Source organism: Zootoca vivipara, chromosome 8 (assembly GCF_963506605.1).
Source record: "Zootoca vivipara chromosome 8, rZooViv1.1, whole genome shotgun sequence".
NCBI lineage: Eukaryota > Metazoa > Chordata > Lepidosauria > Squamata > Lacertidae > Zootoca > Zootoca vivipara.
This window is the reverse complement of record NC_083283.1, coordinates 36,172,578-36,195,962: the sequence shown is the minus strand read 5'-3', so window position 1 is coordinate 36,195,962 and position 23,385 is coordinate 36,172,578. Positions and strand designations below refer to the sequence as shown.

Here is a 23,385-nt window from a genome sequence, read left to right as displayed (position 1 = left end):
CATTTAAAAAAAAAAACTATAGATACCAAATATAGATACAGCAGTCACAAAATTAAAAGACGCCTGTTTCTTGGGAGAAAAGCAATGACAAACCTAGACAACATCTTAAAAAGCAGAGACATCTCCTTGCCAACAAAGGTCCGTATAGTTAAAGCTATGGTTTTCCCAGTAGTGATGTATGGAAGTGAGAGCTGGACCATAAAGAAGGCTGATCGCCGAAGAATTGATGCTTTTGAATTATGGTGCTGGAGGAGACTCTTGAGAGTCCCATGGACTGCAAGAAGATCAAACCTATCCATCCTGAAGGAAATCAGCCCCGAGTGCTCCCTGGAAGGACAGATCCTGAAGCTGAGGCTCCAATACTTTGGCCACCTCATGAGAAGAGAAGACTCCCTGGAAAAGACCCTGATGTTGGGAAAGATGGAGGGCACAAGGAGAAGGGGATGACAAAGGACGAGATGGTTGGACAGTGTTCTCGAAGCTACGAACATGAGTTTGACCAAACTGCGGGAGGCAGTGGAAGACAGGAGTGCCTGGCGTGCTATGGTCCATGGGGTCACAAAGAGTCGGACACGACTAAATGACTAAACAACAACAAAACAATAGATACCAAAGGCAGAATCTGGAGCCTCCTACAGACAAAGCAGATATTCTACCATTGAACTATGTTCCATCCCCATAAACAATTCACAAACATTCACATATTCCCAGGAAAGTGCAGCTTTTACTAACAAGTAATGTAATCAACATCTTTGCAAGATCTACAGCACTATTTCTTCTATAGCTGGGGAACATTTATATATTCTTTCACATGTGTGTATCTGAGAAATGGGAGTGGTGACTCCTCACCCCCCCCCTTTTCCCTGTCACATAGTTGAGCTTTCTATATCTTGTGATATGGCCATTTCTCAGATGCACACATGTGAAAAGAAATATAAAAGAACAGAAGAAAAGCAGCATAAGATAAGACACTTGCTCTACTTTGTACTCATTGGAGTGAGCTGCTCTTGAAAAGCACTTGCCAGTTTCGAAAAATGATGTGGGCTCTGTACTGGAAATAGGGCAATTCCAGCAATTCTGACTGTGCACACAGGATACTTCCTTATAATGGCCCTAAAGTGGGCAGATCAAAAAGAAGATTGAGTCCAACGTCATTGGGATCAATGATGGATTTATGCATAGGTTGGTGGAAACTATCAAAGCCTTCTGCAGGCTAGCCTTCATTATTCTAGTTTTATACCAATTCTACAGGGCTAAGGGACTTGCAGTAGCATGCCTACTGACAGATGTGAGGCCTAAAAATGTGTTGCTTGGGCACAGCAACAGCAAATCATTAAAAATTCCTGTTATGGCAGGCCATGACATGCAAGAGTTGTGCATCAAATAAAAACTGACAGAATGTTAGCTACGTTTGCACTCAATAAAAATAGGTATTGTGTGCTTAATCCTGTGGCCCACAAATTTCAATTTCAATTTATTTATTCAGGCAGGTGTAAATCTTGAGGAAAAATCTATACCCACTCTCTTGTAGGAGAACAAACGGCTGAGGAGTAAGCTCTACACCAGGCTTCCTCAAACTCGGCCCTCCAGATGTTTTGAGACTACAATTCCCAACATCCCTGACCACTGGTTCTGCTAGCTAGGGATCATGGGAGTTGTAGGCCAAAAACATCTGGAGGGCCGAGTTTGAGGAAGCCTGCCCTACACAATAAGGAATGGAGTCCCTAAGATGGCTGGATGACATCCTGTACACCTCCTTCTGGCAACTCCTACAGCTAAGCCAGTGCAAAATGTATTGTTCTGCTTTCCTTCAGACCATATCAGTGAGGCCAAGAGGGGCAACTTGTCGACTGGACAACCCAGGACCTTCATACACACTGCCCAGACTCGTGCCCCAGGGGAGATGACTTTGGTACTGCTAACACAGCAAGAACAGCATAGGAGGCAGCAATTACGGGTAATCAGTCTCAGCAGCTACAGCTGGCACTGTGACTCTCCAGTGGTTTTACTTCACCCCCAGAGGAGCACTCCATTGTCTCAGGAGATAGATGGATGCCAACAATATTTTTGCACAAATAATAATAAATTACCAAACTAAAAGCAGCATCAAGGGCAAAAAAACCCCTCAATAATAATTAAATCAAATTAAGGAAGGAAAGGATCCAAAGCTTGTTTTTTTTTTAAAAAAAGGTCTTCTAGTGCCAGCAGAACACAAATATAGAAGGCAGTAACCTGACAAACAGAAAGCCCTCATGCACTCAGGCAGCGTTGCTGTCTACAACTGGGAACATTCTGCAGTACCAGGAAAAATATAAAACATGGGGACTGCTGAACTAGAATGAATGGCTGAAATTGAAGGGAAATGTATTTCTGTTAAGCATTAGGAGAAACTTTTTAATAGTATGAGTTGCTCTGCATTGGGAGCTGGTGGAACATATCTATTTTCATTGGAGGTATTTAATCAGAGACTGGACAGCCATGTGTGAGCAGTGGTTTAGTTGTATTCTGCATTAAGATCCTGCATTATTGGACTAGATTATTTCCAAGGTCTGTTACAGTTCTATAATTCTATTGTTTTGCATTGACTTCAGCTAAGACGGTGTTTTGTTTTGTTTTTTAAAAAATATGTTATAATGTGAATACATGGGCTCGGTAGGACTTCAGTTGTGGTCATTCATTTTCAAGTTCTTCAGCAGTAGTAAGTATACTTATATATGTGGAATTTATTCTCAAAATGCATGCACAGGAGGTACGAGACTGCATTCCTTGTGGGTCTTTACTTCATTACTTGTCCAACTGTTTTGATCTCTCTCTCTCTCCCAGCCCTCCAACATCTCTCTCTCTCTCTCTCTCTCTCTCTCTCTCTCTCACACACACACACAGAGAGAGAGAGAGAGAGGGCGAGAAGGAAGGAGGGAAAGAGAGAGAGAAGTTTCAGGCTCAAAGCATTTTCCATTTAAATGCAAATTTGTGTTTTTGTTCATTTAAGAGACTCAGTAACTTGACCTAAAATGCTCAGATAAAATCAATCTGAAAAAGGGGAGGGAACCAGAAGAAATAATTCTATGTATATTATTTAAAGGGAAGTCCTGTGCATGTTTACTCAAAAGTAAGTTTCACTGTGTTAAATGGAGCCTACAACATTGAGTTCAGTCCTGCAGCTTTAGCTTCTAATCCTATGCACGCTTACATGGAAGCAAGTCCCTTTAAAATAAAAAAGCCTCCTCTTTGAGTAAACTTGTTTAGGTTACACTGTCTACTTTTAACATTGTAACAACCTTAATGTAGCCCTTTGCTCAGTTTGTATTGCATTTTATCACTCATATTTGTAAATGAGTGACAGCATGTATTTAATGCCCCTAACATAAGCAAAGCCAAGGGTAAAAATAGAGATTGTTATTAGTGAAACTGGGGTGGGAAGTGAAAGTGCCTAAGCCTGCCTTGTAGAATTTTAAGCATAACCTTGCTAGCGTGTGAAATGAGCGCAATTGTGCGGTAGTTGGAGCATTCTTTGGCACTGCCCTTCTTTGGAATTGGGATGTAGACTGATCTTCTCCAGAAGTGCAAGCTGGATTTCGAAAGGGCAGAGGAACCAGAGACCAAATAGCAAACATGCGCTGGATTATGGAGAAAGCTAGAGAGTTCCAGAAAAACGTCTACTTCTGCTTCATTGACTATGCAAAAGCCTTTGACTGTGTCGACCACAGCAAACTATGGCAAGTTCTTAAAGAAATGGGTGTGCCTGATCACCTCATCTGTCTCCTGAGAAATCTCTATGTGGGACAAGAAGCTACAGTTAGAACTGGATATGGAACAACTGATTGGTTCAAAATTGGGAAAGGAGTACGACAAGGTTGTATATTGTCTCCCTGCTTATTTAACTTATATGCAGAATTCATCATGCGAAAGGCTGGACTAGATGAATCCCAAGCCGGAATTAAGATTGCCGGAAGAAATATCAACAACCTCAGATATGCAGATGACACAACCTTGATGGCAGAAAGCGAGGAGGAATTAAAGAACCTTTTAATGAGGGTGAAAGAGGAGAGCGCAAAATATGGTCTGAAGCTCAACATCAAAAAAACCAAGATCATGGCCACTGGTCCCATCACCTCCTGGCAAATAGAAGGGGAAGAAATGGAGGCAGTGAGAGATTTTACTTTCTTGGGCTCCTTGATCACTGCAGATGGTGACAGCAGTCACGAAATTAAAAGACGCCTGCTTCTTGGGAGAAAAGCAATGACAAACCTAGACAGCATCTTAAAAAGCAGAGACATCACTTTGCCGACAAAGGTCCGTATAGTTAAAGCTATGGTTTTCCCAGTAGTGATGTATGGAAGTGAGAGCTGGACCATAAAGAAGGCTGATCGCCGAAGAATTGATGCTTTTGAATTATGGTGCTGGAGGAGACTCTTGAGAGTCCCATGGACTGCAAGAAGATCAAACCTATCCATTCTTAAGGAAATCAGCCCTGAGTGCTCCCTGGAAGGACAGATCGTGAAGCTGAGGCTCCAATACTTTGGCCACCTCATGAGAAGAGAAGAATCCTTGGAAAAGACCCTGATGTTGGGAAAGATTGAGGGCACTAGGAGAAGGGGACGACAGAGGACAAGATGGTTGGACAGTGTTCTCGAAGCTACGAACATGAGTTTGACCAAACTGCGGGAGGCAGTGCAAGACAGGAGTGCCTGGCGTGCTATGGTCCATGGGGTCACGAAGAGTCGGACACGACTAAACGACTAAACAAATTCCCTGTGTGCATAGTTTATTATGGTTCCCCCCCCGGGGGGGGGATCTAAGAAATTGAAATTGCTACGTTATATTGACTCAAGCTCAAAATCTTCAAGCATAACTCATCAGTGTTGATACTTTCAAATACATAAAATGTGATATCTGTTACTTCCAATGCACTCTACAGGCTGTAAATCACCAAAAGAGAAAAACAGTTCAATGTCATTTCAGCCACTGTAAGCTATGGTTTACAACAGAAAGATAAAAATAGCTATACTGTTGCTGACATCTAGACCACTTTTCTATTGCAGTATTTCTGTGTTCTAATTTATCTTTGTGGTTGAAGAACATACAATCAATTGTAAGCAACAAGTGTAGTTTGATTCCAGTCAACAGCAATTTTCTTCAGCCCTCTCTTTTCTTTAACAGCGCTAACATTAACAGCACACCCTTTCAAAGTGCAACAGCTTCCTGGAAAAGATCTAAAGATTTCAATTCAGAGCTAAGAAAATAGGTTGAAAAAATAGTTGGCATTTATTATTTTAGCGGGTCATTTGCAAATCTTTATGAACCAGTAGAATTCAAACCACAAGGATATTTTGTGAAACATTATTTTAAAGTCAGGGGAATTATCTTATGTATAGAAACAAATATTCACATTCTAGTTTTGTGTATAGTGTGTACATAGGCAGAAGCAAACCAGGTGGAAAATAGAAGGCCTTCTCAGTGGTAGAAACACCAACTATGTAATGCTCTCTCCAAAGAGGTCCACCAGAGGTCCTCCTGTGTTGTCCTTTCAGATACTGTCCTTTTCAATTTTCCCAGGCCTTTTAAACATGGGCTGGATCTAGACACATCAAAGAAGTGTTGTAAATTTAAAAAGCAAAAACAGGTACAGAAAAATGGGACTCCATGTCACCATCTGGTGGCACAATGTTATATCGCACATACAACACATATGAATCTCTTTTTCTTTACTGGTCTAGCTGAGGGGATAATTGTACCCCTCTGATAGTTTTTATCTGGATCTGAAGGTCTTTCTGCTATTTGATTTATATTTTAATTGTGTATTTTCTTCTTATGTAACGTGCCCTGAGAACATTTAATGAAGGATGGTATAGAAAGATACATAATGAACAAATAAAGATTTCAAGCATCTTTGCTAAATTTAATTGTTTATATGAACATGGCCATAATTATTATGTTATGGCTTGGTTCATATATATATATATATATATATATATATATATATATATATATATATATAGAGAGAGAGAGAGAGAGAGAGAGAGAGAGAGAGAGAGAGAGAGAGAGAAAATAGAGTTTGACACTACCTGTACATAAATGAACTTGATTTAGTGCACTCCCTTCCCCCTATCATGATCTGACTTCTTTCTTTGTTTGTGGCAAACCATAGTATGTTGCAGAACAGAGCTGACAAACAATGGGTCGGCTTGCCTTGCTGGTTCAAATGTAATTTGCAAGCTATAGCTTGCCATAAACCAGAATGACAATAAGGACACTGCAGCACATGAAAAGAAACTCATGATCCAAGGTTCATTCATGTAGTGGCAAAGCATAGTTTGGTGTTACCTAGCATTCTAAACTTTATTTAAGTGGTAAAAACAGTGCAACATCTTTAATAGTCGCCAAAAATTGATTATGTATAAATTGAAAAATGGAAGTTCACTACCACACAATATATTTTAAGGTACAGAAAGCATCTTAAATTTCAAATTACGTTTTTTAAAAAAATATAAAGGAAAGGCTGCTGAGTTAAAGATACTTATTTGTAATATTCCTGTTTGCTTTACTGGTCAACTGTGCAAGTAATGGCAATGACAAGAATAGAATCATGTGCACAACTACTACAGAGGAGCGCTGTTAATTGTCCCCCATGTTACAGAGGCCCAACTGGCCTCATCCAGAAGTTGGGCATTTAGTGCCACTGGTACCATCCTGTGGAACACTATTCTAGTATGGATTTGGCAGGCATTCTCACTTTGGGCTTTCAGGGGTGTCTTTAATACATTTTCTGCCAACACATTTTCTTGAGTTGCCAGTCATTTTAATCATTGTTTTATGTTGCCGTGAAAGGCTGTTGTGCAAAGCCCTGATATTTAGTGAAATTTTGTATGATATTTGTGGGCATTCCACTGACTTCAGTCAGGCTATGCATAGGGAAAGAAGAGAAGCAACAACCTTTCCTATTCTAGTCACAGGTTTGTCTAGCACACCATAGCAAGCCTTTCCCCCCAAACATAAACACTTCTCCTTGCTTAATCACAGCACAAGAGTACATAACTTCTATACAAGAACAAGGAAGTCATCCAAAAACTGCCAAACGGAATATTTACATATCAGGCAACCACAGATGTGAACTGACAGAGACATATTCATTGATTATTCACTTCAAGAGCAGTGCTGGAAATATGCCCATAGAACTGTGCAGTGTGAGCGGCAGTGCATGCCCAGATACGTTGTCTGGAGTGTTCAGGGCAAGATAAATCCTGCTGTTAGCACAGGATGATACACTTCGGGCCGTCTCAGGCTACTGGCATTGTTAAATGCTTCAAGGAGCAAAACATGCAAATATGTTGGTACTACTGTGTGCTGTCTGTAGATGGCAGCATGGGTGCTCCCAATACATGGGGTTTAACCTTCCAGCCACATGCCCCAAACCTTAGCTCCATTAGGTTTGATTATCTATGGTACTACTAAACCCCCTATGTACAGCACACCTTATATGGTTTCAGCAAGAACACTGTGCTGATGAATCTTCATTTAGCAGAAATTCATGAGACGTTTTTCCTTGTTTCTTTTAAGGATTGAAGTCCTGACAATCTATTTTTAAGAGAACTGAACTGAAAGCTTTCCATTTAAATTGTACCACCTCACTTAGTTATACATTCAATACCCACTTATCCTCTACACAGTTAGCAAGTGGTAGTATACAAACAAACAAGATTTCTTCCTTTCCCCAGATGTTTAGCTTTCTCCGCAATATGGCCGATCCACTTATTTGCCCAGAAACTACCGTGCATCCCCCCCTAGCCTTATGGATACTAGTCTACAGGTTAATACCCAGAACCACAAAGGTCACTTGTAATAATAATAAAAAGCACAAGGTGTCTATAAATAGTTGCTACAGATTGAATATAAACATCCTGAGCAAAAGCAATCTTTCATTTTAATAGTCTGCATGAAGATGTGAATGAGGAGGCCAGCTCAGGGTTGCTTTTTAACCATTTAACATTTTGTGAAGACTTCAGGCAATAGCTTTCTGATCTGTTTATCTGCTTTGTGCCAATTACTGAGATTAAGCAAATAAAACAAACCCAATGTTTACACAAATTTCCATAGGAAAATAGCCTATTAGGAAAATAGGTTAAAGGTATAAGAATGGTGATCAGAACAGAGACAATAGGGCAGGGCGAACCAAACTGTACCAACACACCCTGTGGAAGAAGAATAGCCTTCAAATGATGACCCATAGCATAATAGTACTCAGCATTTTGGAATTTAAGTAATTAGAAAGCCATTGAACTAAAAAAAAACCATTATGGAATTTATTAAGTATGTGAGTTTTTTCAAATGCTTATGAGACCTTGCTGTTCACACTTGCAATTTAGTCATTTTCTCTTGAGCTGTGATCTCTAGAAATAAAGAACAGTCCAAAATGTGTCAGTGGACTGACCTCCAGTAATGATTCCCCATTAGACTACATTTTAACAGTGCAAAATATGATGAGAGTGCTTCATCAATTCATTTTCTGATCAATTATTTTATTCTAAAAACCCTTGTATTTAAATATTACCACACTACCCATGCTGCTTTTAACTAACTTTGTTTGTGAGGTTATCTGTGTAGATACCTTACCTAGATATTTGAATGGACATGCAAAAAAGCAGGAAAACAAACACATTTGAAGGAAATTTCCATTCACTTTAGAAGAAAATATTTGCACCTGCAACTAGTTACCATTTGAAATTATGATATAGGTACTCAACTCTATGTCCTTAGTGACCTAACCACATTTGTTTTTCACCCTGTTCCTTTACTGCTCCATCTACAAATGAAAATAAAAAGCCGGGGCCAAAAAGTGGGCCATTTATATTGAATGCTAACTTTGCCCTCTTCAATTTGATCTACACTTTAATTTTGGAACTCACTTCAAACTCTGTTCTGATATTTGGTTTGTTTGGTAACCCCATCTTTTTAACACAATGAGTCCAGTTGGCTAACAATATAACATAGCATAAATAACTTACAATACAAAATAAAACAAATTAAATTAAAAACAAAAAATTAAAGTGAACTTCACAGAAGCAAGAGTTACTATCAGCAGCATAATGCTAAAAAATCATTGTTCAAACCCCAAATCCTCAACAACAAAATAGTGTTTAACTTATATTTAAATACTTTTAAAGTGAAGGCTAAATGAATATTCCCCTGGGAGGGAGTTCCATAAGTAGGGCACCACCATTGAGAAAGCCCATCTTACTCACCATTGAAGCTAACCCATTGCAATGCATGGGTTTGAAGGTACAAGAAGGGGCTCCTTCACATACATCTGTCCAAATCCTTGAATGGGGCTGAGTGGTTCTCAGGCAGTTCTTTCAAAAATCAGAACCATGTGATCCCTTCTTGTTGCTCCCCATAGCAATCAAGCTGTGGCATTCCATTCCAACTGCAGCTCCTAAGCTATCTTCAAGGGTTGTTGTTGTTTATTCAGTCGTTTCCGACTCTTTGTGACCCCATGGACCAGAGCACACCAGGCACTCCTGTCTTCCACTGCCTCCTGCAGTTTGGTCAGACTCATGTTTGTAGCTTTGAGAACACTGTCCAACCATCTCGTCCTCTGTCATACCCTACTCCTTGTGCCATCAATCTTTCCCAACACCAGGGTCTTTTCCAGGGAGTCTTCTCTTCTCATGAGGTGGCCAAAGTATTGGAGCCTCAGTTTCAGGATCTGTCCTTCCAGTGAGCACTCAGGCTTGATTTCCTTCAGAATGGATAGGTTCCAGAATCTTCAAGGGTAGACCTTTGAATAGATACTGCTCGAATCTATCCAAGAGGTTATCAGAGCAGTATCTTTCAATTCTGGAACAGCCGGAGCTGTCATTGGTGTACCTTGTTGCAAATACTTCTGTATGCTATTGCAATAGCTTCAAAAAGTGGTCTGATTACTGCTATTTCACAAACGGAGAAGTGAAAAGAAATCAAGGTCTTATTGCAAGTCCATCGTACAGGTGGAACTAAAATGTTCATGCACCATAATTATGATTTAACAATTCTATCCAACCGCCCCTCCCTCCACCATATTGATCACTGGGAGGTTAGAATGGCATATTGGTGCCTCTCTGCTGGCCTCCATTGGCAGAGAGGAGTTCCACTGGTGGAGACAAAGAGAAAATCTGTCACAATGCAGGTGCACTCCAGAAGACTAAAGCTAATCACCAGCAATAGTCAGTTTTCTCACCAGCAATAGCAAGCAACAAGCCTTGACATGTGACATTTTGAGGTAGAACAACAGCAGCTTTGAATCCTCTCTATACCTCAAGTTGTCAGATTCTTGGGCCTCTCAGCTATGCCGTAATAACATAACAAGAGCCTGCTGGATTAGGCCAAAGGCCCATCCAGTCCAGCATCTTGTTCTCACAGTGACCAACCAGATGACTATGGAGAAACCCACAAGCAAGACCTAAGCACAAGACCACTCTCCCTTCCTGTGGTTTCCAGCAACTGGTATTCAGAAGCAATACTGCAGGGGTCAGCAAACTTTTTCAGCAGGGGGCCGGTCCACTGTCCCTCAGACCTTGTGGGGGGCCGGACTATATTTTGAAAAAAATAATGAACGAATTCCTATGGCCCACAAATAACCCAGAGATGCATTTTAAATAAAAGGACACATTCTACTCATGTATAAACACCAGGCAGGCCCCACAAATAACCCAGAGATGCATTTTAAATAAAATGACACATTCTATTCATGTAAAAACATGCTGATTCCCGGACTGTCCGCGGGCCGGATTTAGAAGGCGATTGGGCCGCATCTGGCCCCCGGGCCTTAGTTTGGGGACCCCTGCAATACTGCCTCTAGCCAGGGAGGCAGAGCATAGCCAGCAATGGCTAGTAGCCAATGATAGCCTTATTCTCCACGAATTTGTCCAATCTTCTTTAAAGCTATCTAGTGCAGCTATAGTGTAGTGATTAAAAAAAAGCAAGTCCCTAAATTTCTCCCTTGACTGCTGGGTTGGCAAGGCTCGGGCTCTTGTGCCACCTCTCACAACATAATCCCCCTCCAACCATGTTAGGATTGCTCTTTTGCCTTTAATAGTAGTATAAATTTAAAATGAAGAATAATATATGACCTCAATGTTGGGAAAGATTGGGGACACAAGGAGAAGGCGACAACAGAGGACGAGATGGTTGGACAGTGTTCCTGAAGCTACCATCATGAGTTTGACCAAACTGCTGGAGGCAGTGGAAGACAGGCGTGCCTGGCGTGCTCTGGTCCATGGGGTCACAGAGAGTCAGACACAACTAAACGACTAAACAACAACAACAGCAACGTGTGACCTCATCGTCATCTTCTATGAGATGAAACATTTGTAGTGGCAGATGATAATATGAGAAATAAAGTTATGTCTTAGTCTTGGATAACTACAGTATTGCCTTCCCTGTTTTGTTTTTAACCCTGGCTATCACAGGAAATCAGAAAGATATGGAGGTCTCGTACACCCCAGGTAGTGTGGTTGCTGACCTTGAGCCAGACATCTTGGAGAGTGAAGTCAAATGGGCCTTAGAAAGCACTGCTAATAACAAGGCCAGTGGAAGTGATGATATTCCAGCTGAACTATTTAAAATTTTAAAAGATGATGCTGTTAAGGTGCTACACCCAATATGCCAGCAAGTTTGGAAAACTCAGCAATGGCCAGAGGATTGGAGAAGATCAGTCTACATCCCAATTCCAAAGAAGGGTAGTGCCAAAGAATGCTCCAACTACCGCACAATTGCCCTCATTTCACACGCTAGCAAGGTTATGCTTAAAATTCTACAAGGCAGGCTTAGGCAGTATGTGGACCGAGAACTCCCAGAAGTGCAAGCTGGATTTCGAAAGGGCAGAGGAACCAGAGACCAAATAGCAAACATGCGCTGGATTATGGAGAAAGCTAGAGAGTTCCAGAAAAACGTCTACTTCTGCTTCATTGACTATGCAAAAGCCTTTGACTGTGTCGACCACAGCAAACTATGGCAAGTTCTTAAAGAAATGGGAGTGCCTGATCACCTCATCTGTCTCCTGAGAAATCTCTATGTGGGACAAGAAGCTACAGTTAGAACTGGATATGGAACAACGGATTGGTTCAAAATTGGGAAAGGAGTACGACAAGGTTGTATATTGTCTCCCTGCTTATTTAACTTATATGCAGAATTCATCATGCAAAAGGCTGGACTAGATGAATCCCAAGCAGGAATTAAGATTGCCGGAAGAAATATCAACAACCTCAGATATGCAGAAGACACAACCTTGATGGCAGAAAGTGAGGAGGAATTAAAGAACCTTTTAATGAGGGTGAAAGAGGAGAGCGCAAAATATGGTCTGAAGCTCAACATCAAAAAAACCAAGATCATGGCCACTGGTCCCATCACCTCCTGGCAAATAGAAGGGGAAGAAATGGAGGCAGTGAGAGATTTTACTTTCTTGGGCTCCTTGATCACTGCAGATGGTGACAGCAGTCACGAAATTAAAAGACGCCTGCTTCTTGGGAGAAAAGCAATGACAAACCTAGACAGCATCTTAAAAAGCAGAGACATCACCTTGCCGACAAAGGTCCGTATAGTTAAAGCTATGGTTTTCCCAGTAGTGATGTATGGAAGTGAGAGCTGGACCATAAAGAAGGCTGATCGCCGAAGAATTGATGCTTTTGAATTATGGTGCTGGAGGAGACTCTTGAGAGTCCCATGGACTGCTAGAAGATCAAACCTATCCATTCTTAAGGAAATCAGCCCTGAGTGCTCCCTGGAAGGACAGATCGTGAAGCTGAGGCTCCAATACTTTGGCCACCTCATGAGAAGAGAAGAATCCTTGGAAAAGACCCTGATGTTGGGAAAGATTGAGGGCACTAGGAGAAGGGGACGACAGAGGACAAGATGGTTGGACAGTGTTCTCGAAGCTACGAACATGAGTTTGACCAAACTACGGGAGGCAGTGGAAGACAGGAGTGCCTGGCGTGCTATGGTCCATGGGGTCACGAAGAGTCGGACACGACTAAACGACTAAACAACAACAACAAATCACAGGAAATGCCATACCTTCTCGGCATGTCCATTGTTTATGTTTATGTATTGTCTTGACAACTAAGCTTTCCCATTATTAACACATTCCTAATTGTTTTTTCTTTCCTTCTCTAAGTAGGATTAGAAAGCAGAACAACAGATTGTTAGCCAGACAAAAATAAAGTAAATCACAACTTAATTGGCAATATGTGGGCAAAGAAATTACAAATTAATATCAGACTCATTGGATGTACTGTAGCTCAAATTATTAATTGGGCAAAAATAGTAAGACACACTGGAATGAAGATGTTATCTGCCCTGCATGGTTTGATGATAGGAAGAATATTGCTCAAAATTTAAGCCATTCGAGTCTTGTCTTTTGTATTTCATTACCATTCAGTGCATGTCTGGGGGGAAAAGATTCTGTTATTAAACATTATATTGCAAGGCATGGATGAATAGTGCTACAGTGCTTCTGATTACATATTCACAAGTATTATAAAAATTAGTACTACTATAGTTACCAAGGGGGGGGGGGAACCAATTAAAGAAATAACTGCAACAAAATCATACGCAATCCAAAACAAAAAGGCAATTCTGTAATCTAATGAATCCTTTTATTATTAATTACAGATTTTCTAACAATACACTGGCACAGCACTCTCAGAGATTTCAGCTTACTGTTTAACAGTTTCTGACTAATTTTATTAACCTGTACATCTGAGAGGATCAACCCCCTCTGGGTTTAATTAGAAGAAAATTCAATTTAAATCTAAATGTCAACAGTGGTTACTAATTATGGCAGGGCCTGGACGAGACATTCAGTCTGTAATCAGGCAGTTCTCTGGTAACAATTAAAGAATTTCTTTTTCGAGTTATGAATGTGTTAGGTTTTTTAAAAAACAAAACACAAATGTGATTTTGGACGGGACATAGCAGTAGGTGCTCTTGGTATGAGCTCAGAGCAGACATGCAGAAAAAGTTGCCAAATTAAATTACAGAAAGAGCTGAAATATATAGCTGAATAATAAGCAGCTACAAAACTAGGTCAGGGTCGCAGCAACAGACCACTACCCCTCCCCCCAGCATGCAAAATAAATATTCCCCCTATCTCTGAATAGAAATCATTCTTTTGTTATGCCCTTTGTCAAGAACACATTATTGCAGGGGATATTTATTTCCACAGTCTTCACAGCTGTGAGCAGGACTAAATTAATCTTTCTAGACCAGACTTCATTTGCAATTTCATCATTATAAAACAAATTCATTGATTAGAAAGAAAGAAAGAAAGAAAGAAGAAAGCAAGCTACAAGAAAATGAAACTAGGTTTGTTATGTGTATACACTGTTAGTCCTTGGCTTTCCTTTGGTGGGGAAATCAAGAATAAAATTGGAAGAGCCCCAATAAAATATATTTTAGAATAGTATCCCTGATAGTTTTTGTTGGAGAGGACCCAACAAAAGGGCGAATCTAATCAATTCAACATACATAGCAATGTTTGTACACAACCCTGAACATAACTGCTGCTCTCCACATTTTACTGACCAGACCACTACCACATGACCACCCAACTACTGGTACAAGTTAGTGGGGATGGGAGGTTAGACTTGTGAGCGTGGGAAGAATGTGGCTGTGCAAGTGTTCAGCCATTCTGCAAACACTTTTGATGCTGAAGAATTGCCCGAAGGGGGTCGATATTTTCACCAGCTGTAAACAGTCTCCATGCAATATGCTACTTACAGGGCTACTGATAGCAGCAGCCAAATCCAACTTAATATTTCTGCTCAATATCCAAGGATGCTGCACATTTCCAAGGAAAGAAAATATCACTTGATGGCATATTTTGAAAGTGAAAATAAACCCCAAACCACCCACAAATATGGTGGGTAGAGCAGTGGTATTCGAAATACCACTGCTATGCCAGTGCCTTATATCGATCACCCTCACTGTCCATCCGTAAGTGCCTTCTTTCATCTTCATAAGTCCCCCCCCCCAGGAAAAGCCATACCTCAAATTAGTACTATTATCTGTTCTTCCAGCCAATAAGCATCTTAGGAAAGGTAATTTTCAGCAGAAAAACAACCAGTGGGGATTGAGTCTCTTCTTCCCTGCAGGTTTCCCATTGCAAACGGCAACCTCTGCGGATGGGGGCAAAGCTTGTAAACAATAAATGATGGTCACCCACAGATTGGTCCCTATCATAAAAGGCTTGGAAGATATGGAGGACACACCAGTTAGGAAGCTAGACAATAGCATTACTCTTTCTCCAATAAGCCACAGGAAACACCTGACTTCACTCAGATACAACTAAACTCGGTGCCATCTTGTGAATAAATTATGTACTGACACTATCTACAGTGCCTTAGCATGAACTTCACACAATGCTGTTATGATTTCATAAATGGAAAATGTGGTTTAATTAAATTAAATGTTATGATCCAACCCATTAAAGCTTTATTTTCATCAGTTTAAGTTAGTACAGTGGTGTGGTGTTGAGGTCACAATGACCTTTACCAATAAAATCATTTGAAGCCTATTACCAACACAGTATTCTGGAGCAGGATTTCTGCCAAGTCAGCCAAGTTAAATGCTATTTGACATGCTGAAGAGGCTTTGGAAGGTTAGACTCAGTCAGAATTTCTGATTTTAGGTTTATTATGTCAGATCAATGTCTTCCTTTCCAGTCAAATTCCTTTTTGTATTATTAAGATTTTTTTCTGTTATTGCAACAATACACCTTATAAGGCAATTATTTCAGGGCAATTATCAGACCTTCCCGAGTGGCAAAGTTCATCCATCCTGTGGCACTTGTCTTCTTTCTCCATCTGAGGCAATACAGTCTTGTAATTATAGTGCGATAATCCAGCTAAGGCATACTTAGAACAGATCCACTGAAATCAATGGATTTATGTCCAATGGGTGGGAATCAAGTAAATTTCACTCAGAGTCAACCCAATGTAATCAATGGAGCTAACTTAGTCATGTTAATTAATTTCAGTGGGTCTACTCTGAGTAAAACTTAGTTGAATGCCACCCAGTGCTTTCAGTAGATGTACTAACATTGGTATCACCCATACAGCTTGTGCGGTTATGCAGTTTTACTACATTTACAATGAAATTCTGTACCTGCCAGTTCAGAAGTAAGTCCTATTCAGTTCAATGGAGCTTACTCCCAGGCCAATGGATAACAGCCTTAATCTCTTGAACAGCACTACTTTGCTATGTCATAATGCGCCATAGCAACACACTTTCAGTTTTACAAAGTAATCCACTTTAAAGACCAGAGCATTTATTTATTTTTACTATTGTTTGAAACACTTTTTTTCAAATGGAAAATATTTTTTTATAAATGTTTCAACTATTTTATTAACTAAAAGAGCAATGCAAAGTGCGCTAGTCACTACACTTTACATGTATGTCTTGGCCTTCCATAATCAATCAAGCACAGGTACCTTGACATTGTTTCTTTGCCCCTGAAACAGTTTGGTTATTTACCATATTTAACTGACATTTAGCTGAGAGGTTTTGATAACAGAAAAAAGGAAGTTCATGTAACCACAGCTCAATAATAAGGTGAATGGAAAAAAACACTTGGTTTCCTTCTACTTCAGCTTTCGATAACTTTATTTTATTTTTCATTTTGACCACCACAAAATAAAAGAGCAAGCAGAAACAGAAGTTGTTTTTACACTTGTGCTTTAGGTGCTATGTTACTAAAATGTCTAATTAAGCCGGTTATTAACCCCTTTTACACACACACACACACACACACACACACACACCATGCACTAAGTAGTTCATAGGCTACCTACCAGGCATAGACTGGCATTTCAACCTACTAGTTTTATTTTGCTAAAATGCTTGCTCTATAGATTAGAGCTTTGCCTGAAGCAAAGTAACTTCCACACATAGTTTAAACTGACACTCACCTACTTTTGAGTTTTGTCCCATAAGAGTACACACTCCAGCCCACCCAATTTTGCAGAAAACGTCAACAGCTGAATAGGACAAAGCAACCTATTTTCACCTCAAATTACTGTTACTGTTAAATGCATAATCTTACTGCTCTGTATCCTTTATTCCACTTAACAATTACACACTGCTAGGGTTTCCAGCTTGTTTTTCCTGGCAAAGCTCCTGTGACAACAGATGGATGGGAGGGAGAGTGACAAGAGCAACAAGGGGGTAAAGAAGAAATGTGTACTTTCAGTTGAGGATGGAGAACTTCAACCAACAAATGTAGAAAGGCCTTGCTGTCAGCCAAAAAGTGGCCATCATCAACTCTCTTCCCCCTCCCAAAGTCCCCATCACTGATTATATGCTCTTGAGACTTATCCTGCAGTTAAATATATAAGAGCCCTTCTGAATCAGGCCAAAGCCCCATCTAATTTAGCACTTTGTTCTTATAGTGGCCAACCAGATTTTCAAGGGAAGTCTGTAAGTAGAACAGCAACAGCATTCTCCACTTGTGGATTATACTTTGAAGGAATTCCAAAAGAGGTTTTTCCTGGTGCCTCTAAAATTCAGCACAACTGAAAGAACAACCCCACCCTCCTCTTCTCTTAGTTTCAGGATGAGGGCAAGAAGATCACACCTGCAGCCACTAGAAGAGTTGAAGACACTTAGAAGTCCTGTCCCATTTGATTTGTAACTGTTGCCTGCTTGTTTCTGGGTTCCCAGGCCGTTAAGTTTAGCTTGGAACTGGGAATTCGGGAATTCCTCTCTGTATGTTCCCTTTATCCTTGGAGGCTCTACTTCAGATTCTTAGAAGCTGGCAGCTACCAGAGGCAAACTTTACCGGTAGTGGTGCCTGCTCTCTGTCAGCTTTACTCTTCTCTGTCAGCTTTACTCTTCACTGTTTTGGTAAAAACTTGGTTATTTAAAGAGGGCTTTGGCTGAACATTTTTCCTGTTTAATTTGAAAGGGTTAAAAAAACCTTTCCCTAGGTATTGTTTCCTGCTAACTATATTGTGTTAATATGTTTTTTTTTAATATGGTTTATAGCCTTTCTTGATTTGTTAGGTGCCTTCAATTCCTTTTGGAGGTAAGATGAAGCCTGGATGGAGGGATAATATTTTTAAAATAAAAATAAAGACATTGCAGAGAGACACCTCCTTTGCTCTGGTAGAAAGACAGAGGTTCTTCAGCCTTGCATAACAGCTCAGTTTCAGAGGTACCCCAAAGCAGTGACAAATCTCACTGTTTCTAGGTGCTTCAAAGTCTAGCATATGGTCAGTGATTAACCCCCCCACATTTCTCACCTTGTGCTTGCCACAAGATGGAAAGTGAATTTGTGGACCCTGTTCACAGATACAGTAATGGTAGATTTATGCACAAGGAAATGAGAAAAAAGAGGCAAATAGCACAACTAAGACCTCTAGGAGGGTGTCCAAGGTACAATGGGTAGGGTTGCCAGACTCAATTGTGGACAGGACTTCTGTGCCTTTAATTGCCCTGCTCTCTCTCTTTTGAGTCTGGAAACCTTAAAGAGAAACCAGCAGACCCTTTGTTTAGCAAAGGGTCTGCTGGTTTCTCTTTAAGGTTTCCAGACTCAAAAGAGAGAGAGCAGGGCAATTAAAGGCACAGAAGTCCTGTCCACAATTGAGTCTGGCAACCCTAACAATGGGCACTGAGGAGAACAAATAAGAGCTGTTTAATAAAAGATGGGGCCTTTGGGCTGATGAAGTTGTAGAAGCAAGGTCAAAAGCAGAGATGTATATGACTATAGACAGGCGGGAGGCAATGTTGCAAATAACTTTCAAAATAAGGAAGTAGTGCCTTCTGCAAAAACAAGAGTTTTAATGAAGGGTAGCCAACATGTATCCTCTTGAAGTTGCTGATCCATGCCTTCCATGTTCCCTGAGTCACCCTGACCACTGGGAGTGCTGGCTGGGGCTAATGGAAGTTGGAGTCCAACAACACATGGAGGATACCATGCCTACAACCTACATATAAACTATGTGGAGACGTGAAGCGACAGGCTTGCTTTCCACATCTTCTCATGGATTTTGGGAAATAGTTTTAAATCTTTTCTGAAAGTTAAGTTTGATGTCAATGTCTGCTAAAAACAAAAGACAGAGAGAAACGAGCTTGTATAGTTTTACTCAATTTTCAAGCTCAATTGCCTTTGCACTCCAGTCAGAGGTAGCACAATTCCACAGTTAGTCTTAAAACGATATCTGTGTACATTAGTACCCAATGTGTAAACATTTAAGGCTTGATCAAAAACAGTAATGCAGTTTTTATCCAGGTGTCAGTTTGCTTCTTCTTCTTCTTCTTCTTCTTCTTCTTCTTCTTCTTCTTCTTCTTCTTCTTCTTCTTCTTCTTCTTCTTCTTCTTCTTCTTCACAAAGCTATGGTATTATTTAGCAGAATCAATATAAACTATGCTTTTTAAATGTCAACGTGAATTATATCAATCTATTACAGTGCACAATTACTGTCCCAAATAATGTAAATCTGAGGTGATAAAAATCTTTCAACACCATGTAGCCTATATCAAAACTAGAATCTGTTATAATAATTACTTTGAACTACCATGGGACAACGGGAGAGGGACAAGATAGCTGACGTTTAGCACATGTATTACATGTCCCTAAAGTCAATCCCAATCTCATGTACTTAAAATAATCTCAAGGCAGAAGACCTTTCAAATGCAATGGAGCAGTCATCAAGATTATTATTTTTTTACACTGCATATATGTTATGATTGTAAGGATTTCCTAGTGAAGCTTGCAGCAGCAGATAATATGGTGGGTTGGAGGGTGCTCAGCTGGCCTCCCATCAGTCATTTCGATGTTGCTTACTAGCAGGTAGAGGGGACAGGGGGGCAGTGAGTTGGCTGTGGTGCAAATGCACTGGTGGAGCCAATCTGGTGCCCCACAGTGTGTTTGCCATGCGTGAATGACACTGTTACCTTATTCCCTCTAGCTGCCCGGTAAGCAACAATGATGCAACTAACCAGAGGTTAGTCAGCCCCAATACCATCTGCCTCTGGGTGGTTGTAGTCTACAGGTGGCCTACAAAGCCCAAACTAAGATGTTATCTATGTGTTGTTGCCGTGGTTTAGCTAGGTAAGGCTATCCAGTGTGTATATGTTGTGTCATCATTCATATCTGATGAAGTCCTGAAGGCATAATCATGTATATGAATCACTGTCTTTGGCCTTGGGAGAGCAAGACTAGGCAGACAGGTTGAATTTACCGGAGGGTTCCGCAGTCAGCCACCATCCTAACGTGGTATCATAAGTGCAATGAAATCCATGCATGTTGAGCCAAATCTTCAATCAAGGCAGGAACTAATGAGATCCAAATTATGCAGAAGCCCTTGGTGGCTGGTGCAAAAATAAATGTAAGCTATAATAAATGAGTGTATGAAATAGTTTTGAAGGTCGTATGCTGCCTATTCCAGTCCTAATCCATCTTCACTATTATTTATAAGGGAATATGCTTATAAAAAAACTTTATTATGAAAAGCAAGAAAATCAGTTAGCTGAACACCAAAACTGCAATACTTACTAGCTTTTAGAACAAATGAGGCTCTTGTTTTAACAGGAAAGAAAAACTACATGTGATATAATTTTGGCCTTTAAATATATACTCTAATATATTTTACTTAAAAGTGGCTGTTTGTGTTTTGTTTTGTTTTTAAATAACTTTGTTGGCTTTCAGCACAGAGCCAGGTTTTATTAGGGAACAAGCAAATGATACCCTAAAAATCGATAACCCCTGATCTTATTGAAATAATTAGAGAAAGTTTAATATCCCACAAGGCATAGAGAGTAAAAAAGATGGAACAGCACAGAGAAATAATGGAGTAATGAAAACAGACAGAAGTAGGCCATTCATCCTACCTTACTTCATGCATAAAAGTCACTGTCGAAAGTATGAAAATTTTAAAATGATTGCTTGGCTAAAATATATTTCAGCTCATTCTCTTTCATTGTGCCAAAGGTATAAAATCCTTACACCCTAAAAAGTGGGGGGGGGAAATATGTTTAGAAAAACATATTATAATATTAGGGTGATAATAACTAAGTCATATTCAGGGCTCATTTCAATGTGTGCACTCTGAATATGACAACCTGATATCACTCTTGGTTTATATATATGGTAAAGTTTTTGCAAGCTACAAAATCATTAAAATCTAAAGACATGGTTGTGCTGCTGAGAAGGGAAGAGGAATAAAAAAAGTTTTTAGCCTTTTCTTGCTATTCCCCCCCCCCCAAAAAAAACTTTCCCAAGAGTATTTGGCAGGAGGAGAAAGTACTGCTGCATGGAGGTTTACAGCAGGAAGAGGTAAGCCTATCCATAATGCAGGAAGCCCCCTTGCCTTCGTCTGCTGCCCCCACCAAATACAGTCTCCAATAGTTCTGGCAGCTTTAAGCACCTTCTCCACACCATAAACTGCATAGAGGGATCCCATTACATGTCACAGAGTGTCATGTATGCTTCCATTCTCATTGCTTGCCTAACCCTTTGAGAAGGAGCGGCACATAAACATACATACATACATACATACATACATACATACATACATACATTTCATTTCAGATTTAGTAATAACATCTAGTTAGTTACATGTTTTTGCAGCATAAATGTATTATCTCCAACTGCAACCTCTTATCCAACAAGTAATGCATCAAAAACTTTTAGACATCTTCTATGAACCCATGAATCCACAGAGCTGTTTTTAATCGTACACTCTCTCAACACATTCTGTAGGAGAATTTTAGTCTCATTATTTTGACCACACAGGGAAATAAGAAAGCAAGAGACAAGGTTGGATGAATTGGCTCACATTTATTGCTCACGAAAGCTCATACCAATGACAAACTTAGTTGGTCTATAAGGTGCTACTGGAAGGAATTTTTTTAGGTTGATGGAGAGGCAGGGCAGACTTAAACCGCCTCATGCTTCCTCTGCCGAACATCTGCACAGTGTGCATTTGCACACTGAAGCTCAACATCTAGTCACCTATTCCCCAGGACCACAAACACCTTCTATCAACTCAAGAACTCTACACTCTCTCAACATGTATGCTATTAGAGATTTTTAGTCCCATTCTTTACTGTGTTGGAATCCACCCAAGCTAATAGCTTCTTAAGCACTTACATCTAAATCCCAAAGCTGAAATAAAATTAAAGATACTCTGCCAACTTCAAAGATGTCTTGAAGAGAGTAGGCCATAATCCTACTACTTTTGTTGCTATAAACCCATAGTATCAGAGAGGTTATTTTGTGACAAACAACTTCAACAAGACAGGGTCAAGTAACTTGGTGTCTGGGCTTATTTTGTGAGGAATTACAGTGGTACCTCAGTTTGCAACCGCAATCCGTTCCACGGAGGCGTTTGCTCATCAAAGGCACACTTCTGCGCATGCATGCACTGCGCAGATTGCTTCTGCGCATCTGACACCATGGAATCCGGATGTAAACACTTCTGGGTCCGTGGTGTTCGCTCGCTGAAGCGTTCGTAAATGGAGGTAGTCGTAAACCGAGGTTCCACTGTATGTACTTTCACACTGAAAGAAAAATCTACAGAATGTTATTCATATAGTTTCAACATGTTTTTCTGGCCAACCAGATCTTCCTTTCATACATCGCTCCTGGTATCCGACACAGGACCTGTCACACAAATATAAGAACCGCTATAATAAACCAAGATTAAAGGTCCATTTAAAACAGTGAACTTTCTCCAAAACTGTCAGCTATTTCAGCAGAAGTGTTGAATTAAACATTTATGGAGTCAACCCCTCAAAAATATAAATTCTATGGCACAATTTATAGGTTACTTAGTATATGTTGGAGGTAAACATGGAGAACAACTGCATTTGTCACATGATGCACATGGTTCTAGTTTATAGGTGTAACTTTTATAGCATGGGACCAAACAATGCAAGAGTGACTTAATACCCCCAAGCAATTCACTGTTGAAAATCAACATTGTGAGAAGTAAATGAAGAGCATATGTACATTTCTGACCAATGTGACCAACAAGGATCGTTAATAAGCATAATGACTTTTTAGATTGATGGTTTTATTTATAGTTTTAAATATTATATTAACTTTTTTTAAAAAAAGTTACCTTTTATCGGTGTGCTTTAATGAATCTTTTGGATTGCCCTTTGTAAACAGCTTAGAGATCTTCTGACTAATTAGTATGTAAGTTTTGCAAAATATTCAGTAATTTGTATACTTTGGAGCATTTGGAGCAGCGGGGGAGCTACGCCAGACTGCTTTTTGTAGATTTCAGCTCGGCATTCAATACCATTCTACCGCGACGTCTGATAACTAAATTGGGAAATCTGGGGCTCCCGCTATCACTCTGTGGGTGGATACTGGACTTTCTCTCAGATCGCTCCCAGAGGGTCCGG

The 23,385-nt window shown here is 40.1% G+C and overlaps 1 protein-coding gene across 4 annotated transcripts in view; it reads right to left on the bottom strand.

Moving 5' to 3' along the window:
* Positions 1-23,385, bottom strand: part of TOX (thymocyte selection associated high mobility group box) — a 201,965-nt gene that overhangs the window by 121,644 nt on the left and 56,936 nt on the right. The window contains exon 1 of one of the 4 annotated variants that reach the window (XM_060277788.1): positions 20,863-23,203. The exons of the other annotated variants lie outside the window; for them this stretch is intronic. The gene's annotated coding sequence lies outside the window, so the exon portion shown is untranslated. Of the gene's footprint in view, positions 1-20,862; positions 23,204-23,385 lie in introns of those variants that run through there. 4 annotated transcript variants of the gene reach the window in all.